The sequence below is a fragment of the Rattus norvegicus genome, chromosome 2 (genome assembly GCF_036323735.1).
Source record: "Rattus norvegicus strain BN/NHsdMcwi chromosome 2, GRCr8, whole genome shotgun sequence".
Lineage (NCBI taxonomy): Eukaryota > Metazoa > Chordata > Mammalia > Rodentia > Muridae > Rattus > Rattus norvegicus.
The window spans coordinates 53647786-53653017 of NC_086020.1; the positions used below are offsets into that span (position 1 = coordinate 53647786).

General features: G+C 48.0%; 1 pseudogene; it reads right to left on the reverse strand.

The window, feature by feature from the left end:
- Positions 1–3273: 3273 nt before the first annotated feature.
- Positions 3274–3868, reverse strand: Anxa2rl-ps3 (annexin A2 receptor like, pseudogene 3; annotated as a pseudogene).
- Positions 3869–5232: the final 1364 nt, after the last annotated feature.

Sequence of the window (5232 nt, forward strand, 5' to 3'; positions counted from 1 at the left end):
ATATAGGACAGAGCTTGCTGTAGTTGTTGTTACTTTGTTTCCTTTAATGACTGATCACTTAAAAACTCACTTTTTAAAAACAGTTTAGGTTTCTATTTAGAGCTTGGATTTTCTTTTTAAGAAAATGATTGGTGCTACATTAAATACATCGATACTTCATTCAAATGCTGAGAATCTCCTGTACAAGCTGAATATTTATATAAAGATATGTATAACAACATCTCCTGAAATTAGTGATTGACAGCCATGGTAATGAAGTCAAGCAAAAGTTTTAAATCCAGTTTATTAATGGCCAGATAAAGAACAGTCTTGTGCCTCTGAAAAGTCTGGTTCTGCCTGAAAACATAAGCACCTAGAAATAAAATCAAATTTGCTGTGTGCCTCTGTCTGCTGATAGCACAGCAGAACTTACCTTGGCTGACAAGTCTCAGCTTCTCATGAACCAGGACAGACAGCCCAAAGCTCAGGCACTGGACATGGGAAATCGCTGAGAGTGTCATTCTTGGCCACACACTGCTCACTGCTGTAGAATTTTCTGGCCTGGGTCTTGGAGGCAGAGTTGCAGGTCTCTGAAAATGAACCATTTTCGTTTAGGACTTATATTTCCTCCTGCTCCCCTATTACTATGGAAAAGCCAGCAGGCAGGTGCACTATCCGTGGACATATCCAAGGTCACAAGACTGGGTTAAAACCCGGACAGCACAAGTGAGAAGCCATCAGGTGTCCATCTTTGGCCGCTTGTCTCCAGACCAAAAGCATATCAGGGAAATAACCCAGAGACCTCCTTAGAAAGAAAGAGTAGAGCGACCTAACAGCAGGGTATGGCCCTGACCATGCCTTCCCTGAACTGCTAGAAACATGAAGCCAGAGCTGCCTTCCCACTGCAGGTTGTATCAGGGTTGCCATCTTCCTGGCCTTCCCTTGAATCCTAGAAACCTGCGATCCTGGGTGAAGCCAATATCTTTGAAAACGGGCTGGCACAACCCAAAACATCCCTTTGAAATCATCTATTAAAGGATTAAGACAGGACACAGACCATCCAAGGCAAATCGCTGGGTTTCTTTATTATAGCAGCAGGGGGCGCCCTGAACAGCCAGCTGGGAGGAAATGGAGAGGTTTAGGCACAGGGATCCTCTTTGGCACAGACCTAGCTATAAAACACCAGAAAGGCGCCTGGTGTGCCCTAAGGCTCCCTGTTGCCAAAGGCTGGCCCGCAGTAGCCACACAGCAGGAAGCTTAGCCCGCCAGGAATGCGCTCTAGTGTCCTGACAAAGTCCAGAGTCTTCTTCTCCAGTTTCCAGTTGCTAGTTGCTGGCACTCACTGGAGGGACCCCTGTGATAGGTTTAGGTTTTCAGTGCATCGTCGCCAGGAGCGGGGCGTTCTGGAACTGGATTCGGGCTGCACCCTCACCGCAAATGGTTCTTCTGCAGGATCCTCCCGGGTTTCCGGAGTCGCGCGTTTCTCTGACTGTTCCTCATCCACCTCACTCACGCAATCCGGAATGCTGGGCTCCGAGGTGCTCTGGCTCCTGCGAGAAGCGGTCCGTGCGTAGATTCCCGCGAAGTCACCCATCCAAACTGGAAGCCTATGTTCGTCTTGGTCACAGCCTTCGGATGGGAACAGGCCAAGGACCCGGTAGAAGCGAAGAGCTCAGGGATGGCTGTCTTCCGAGAAGCTGGGGAGCAGAGGAGGCTGGGCGTCTTGCTCCAGAGGGACAGAATCCCAGGCCTGCTTCACTTGCACGGACCAGAAAGGCGACTTCATCCCTCGAGCAGCACTTGCCTTGGGGGACAGCAGCAAGTGCAGCACTGCAGCCTGAGGAGCTTTTGCCGGCTCTGGTTGCTGGGTATTTGTAGTCTTCGAGGAGAGTCGGAAATTGGAAAAGTTCCCTTGCTGAAACTGTGACTTTGCTGGACGGAACTCCGAATGAAACCGTAGCTTTACCGATGGCTAACCGCACGAAATCGGCTTTGGACACCGAACCGAATGAAAACGTAAATTTACCTAGGACAAACTGCACGAAATCGGCATTGGCCAATTAACTGAATTAAAACGTAACTTTACCGACAGCCAACGGCACGAAATCGGTTTTGGACACTTAACCGAATGAAAACTGAACTTTACTGATGACTGACTGCACGAATTCGGCTTTGGACTCTTAACCGAATGAAAACGTAACTTTGCCGAAGACAAGCTGCACGAAATGGGCCCTGGACATGTAACCCAATGAAAACATAACTTTATTGATGCCCAACTGCACGAAATCCGCTTACAATAAGGAAATAGACCATTAAAAATACCAGGAGAAGCAGACCGTTGACGGACTGAAAACGTAACTTTACCAATGACTGACTGCACGAAATCGGTTTTGGACACGTAACCGAATGAAAACTCAACGTTACTGATGGTCACCTGCACGAATCCACTTTACAGGTGTAACCGAATGAAAAGGTAACTTTACCGAAGACTGACTGCATGACCAAATGAAAACGTAACTTCACGACGGCCCACTGCACGAAATCCGCTTAAGGCAAGCAAACCGATCATTGAATTTCAACGTTTAGAAACAACCAGAGCTTGAGACATTTAACGGACTGTAAGTGTAACTTTACCGATGACTGACTGTAGGAAATCCACTTTGGACTCGTAACCAAATGAAAACGTAATTTTACCCAAGGCCAACTGCACAAAATACGCTTAGGAAAAGCAATCCAAGCATTGATATCTCAGCGTTTAGAATCACCCTGAGGCCGATATGCCAAGTAAACAAATGGAAACCCAGAAGATCTCTTCGTATTCCCTCAGTAGTGGCTCTGAGAACAGTGAGTTCACAAGGAATTCCACCGCGGCCTCCCTGACAAAGTCACAAAACAAAAGAACAACCGCGTACAAAAAAGTCCTGAAATAAAATCGAGTACAGGGTTTGAAATCACCGTCGGATTTCAAATCCACAATATTGAGAGCCAGCAAGAACTTGGGCCATCGGACACCTCACAGCTACCAGAAACACAAAGGTTAGTGATGCTCCAGCGGCTGGGGAAGATGCTTGAATTCAAATGAGGAAAAAAAAATTATTGAATCAAAAAAAAAAAAAGAGGTAGATGATAGAAAGAAAGAAAGAGAAAGAAAGAAAGGACACAGACCATCGGAGTCAAATCTCTGTTTCTTTATTGTGGAACAGGGGGCTGCACTGAGGACACTTGGCTGCAGGGAGGTGGGGAGGGGAGCAGTACAAAGACTTGTAAGGAACTTGCTCTAAAGGGGGCAGAAAGTCACCTGTTGCTCTCTAAGGCTGGGTGCTGCCCAAAGCCGCCCCCAGCAGCCACACAGCAGGAAGCTAAGCCCACGACGAAGGCTCTCAAGGAGTCCTGACCAAGTCCAGAGTCTTCTTCTCCAGTTTCGGGTGGCTGGTCGCTGGCACTCACTGGAGAGACCCTTGCCACAAGTCTCGGTGTTCAGTGCATCGTCGCCACGGGGGGGCGCTGTGGAACTGGACTCGGGCTGCACCCTCACTGCGAATGATTCTTCTGCAGCATCCTCCCGGGTTCCCGGAGTCGCGGGTTTCTCTGGCTGTTCCTCGTCGACCTCACTCACGCATTCCGGAATGCTGGGCTCCGAGGTGCTCTGGCTCCTGCGAGAAGCGGTCCGTGCGTAGATTCCCGCGAAGTCACCTATCCAAACTGGAAGCCTATGTTCGTCTTGGTCACAGCCTTCGGATGGGAACACTCCAAGGACCGGATAGAAGGGAAGAGGCCAGGGACGGCGGTCTTCCGAAAAGCTGGGGAGCAGAGGAGGCTGGGCGTCTGGCTGCGGAGGGACCGAATCCCAGGCCTGCTTCACTTGCACGGTCCAGAAGGGCGACTCCATCTCTCAAGAAGCACTTGCCTCGGGAGGACAGCAGCAAGTGCAGCACTGCAGCCTGAGGAGCTTTTGCGAGCTCTGGTTGCTGGGTATTTGTAGTCTTTGAGGAGGGCGGGGTCGGAAATTGGGAAATTTCCCTTGCTGAAACTGTCAGTTTGCTGGACGGAACTCCGAATGAAAACATAACATAATGTACTGCAACCTGCACGAAATCGGCTTTGGACACGGAACCGAATGAAAACGTAAATTTACCGAGGAAAAACTGCACGAAATCGGCTTTGGACAATTAACCGATTTAAAACGTAACTTTACCGACGGCCAAAGGCACTGGTTTTGGAAACGTAACCCAGTGAAAACTGAACGTTACTGACGGCGACCTGCACGAATCCACTTTGCACGTGTAACGGAATGAAAACGTAATTTTACCGACGACGGGATGCACGAAATCGACTTTAGACAGAAAACAGAATGAAAACGTAACTTTACCGATGACAAACTGCACGAAATGGGCCCTGGATACGTAGCCCAGTGAAAACATAACTTTATTGATGCCCAACTGCACGAAATCTGCTTACAGTAAGGAAACCGAACATTGATTTTTCAACCTTTAAAAATACCAGGAGAAGCAGACAGTTAACGGACTGAAAACGTAACTTTACCGATGACTGACTGCACGAAATCGGTTTTGTTCACGTAACCTAATGAAAACGGAACGTTAATGATGGCCACCTGCACGAAATCCACTTTTACGTATAACGGAACGAAAACGTAATTTTACCGACGACGGGATGCACGAAACCGGCATTGGACCGTAACCGAGTGGAAACTGTACTGTACTGATGACTCTGCACGAAATGGGCATTGGACACTTAACCGAATGAAAACGTAACTTTACCGATGACAAACCGCACGAAGTGGGCCCTGGACACGTAACCCAATGAAAACGTAACTTTATTGACGCCCAACTGCACGATATCGGCTTATAGTAAGGAAAGGGATCATTGATTTTTCAACCTTTAAAAATACCAGGAGAAGCGGACCGTTAACGGACTGAAAACGTAACTTTAGCGATGACTGACTGCACGAAATCAGTTGTGGACTCATAACCTAATGAAAACGGAACCTTACTGACAGAATCCACTTTGCACGTGTAACCGAATGAAAACTTAACTTTACCGACGACAAGCAGCAGGAAATCGGCTGTGGACAGGTAACCGAATGGAAACTGTACTGAACTGATGACTCTGCAAGAAATCGGCTTTGGACACTTAACCGAACGAAAACGGAACTTTACCGATGACAAACTGCACGAAATGGAGTTTGGACAATTACCCGAATTAAACCGTAACTTTACCGACGGTGAACAGCAC